Source organism: Euprymna scolopes, chromosome 46 (genome assembly GCF_053919585.1).
Source record: "Euprymna scolopes isolate OS-2025 chromosome 46, ASM5391958v1, whole genome shotgun sequence".
NCBI lineage: Eukaryota > Metazoa > Mollusca > Cephalopoda > Sepiida > Sepiolidae > Euprymna > Euprymna scolopes.
Window position 1 is genome coordinate 78,159,321 of NC_136527.1, and position 1,264 is coordinate 78,160,584.

The 1,264-nt window shown below is 31.5% G+C and overlaps 1 pseudogene; it reads left to right on the forward strand.

Annotated features, from left to right (window-relative positions):
* The first annotated feature begins 593 nt into the window (after positions 1-593).
* On the forward strand, positions 594-822 carry LOC145271960 (U2 spliceosomal RNA; annotated as a pseudogene).
* Positions 823-1,264: the final 442 nt, after the last annotated feature.

Here is a 1,264-nt window from a genome sequence, read left to right on the forward strand (position 1 = left end):
ACGAGGTGCATGAGTAGTACTTATTTTGTAGAGTGAAAAATAACAACTACTTTTATTGTATATCGCTGCAATCTTCATGATGTCACTCCAAGGATTTAATCTACAGTTTTATTATAACGAATTAATGTGTCAAAAATGTTATTCTATAGTTGCATAAGACAGTGCCTAATAATGTAGAGATAATGAGTTTGTGTGTGGCATCTGTTGTTGTAAACATATTGTATGTTGGTTGAAAGTGAACAACTGTGATGCTTTTATTATATATATGTATAGGACAGAAAATAAAATAGATAAAAAAAAAATTAAAATAACATTTTTTAAAAATCGACAGAGACACTTTATATTAAAAGTTCATTTGGAAAGTTTTATTAATACACAAGCAAAAAGACCCAGCACATAAAACCAACAGTAGGTTCTTTGATATAACAGAGGTACATTCAAAATGAATGTTTCTGTTTAAAGCAGAATTAGACCCTTGTATTTAATTTTTACCTTTTCAACTTTAATTAAAACTATTATTACCAACAAGATCCGGCATATAAAATCAACAGGAGGTTCTTTGATATAACAGGGGTACATTCAAAATGAATGTTTCTGTTTTTTGGCCTTTTGGTCAAGATCAAAGTGTAGTATCTGTTCTTCAGATGCTGCACTTCATTTTCTTGTTCTCTTTCGGTGGAGAAGAAATCCTTTACGACTGAGACAATTTTTATTTTTGTACCTTTTCTCCACGTTAAAAAACGACCCTGGTGTCTAACTCTGTCCCGTGGGGAGGCATAGTAAATAGGTACTTGACCTTTTGCTTTTTAAACTTTAATTAAAACTATTATTACCACACAAAACCCGGCGTATAAAATCAACAGTAGGTTCTTTGATATGACACAAGCTGGTTCAAAATGAATTTTTATATTTTAACCGGTCGTCATTAAATGGAAAGGGAGACATGTCAGTTTCTATTGCGACAATTTTATCGTTCCACCATGTACCTTAGTTTTTCTTCAATAACGCGATAATTTATGTTGTAGATTTACTTGGAATACTACTACTCCTACTACTACTACTACACAAACACACACACACATATATATATATGTATGTATATATGTGTATGTATTTTGACAGCACAATAGGTGCCCCATATTCTGCTCAAATGGTCTTGATTGATTAATAAATAAATCATAAATGAATATTAGGGATTTGCCAACTTAAAATTCTGCAAAAGCATTAAAATCTCGACCGTATAGCGTTAGCTCTCATTCTACGT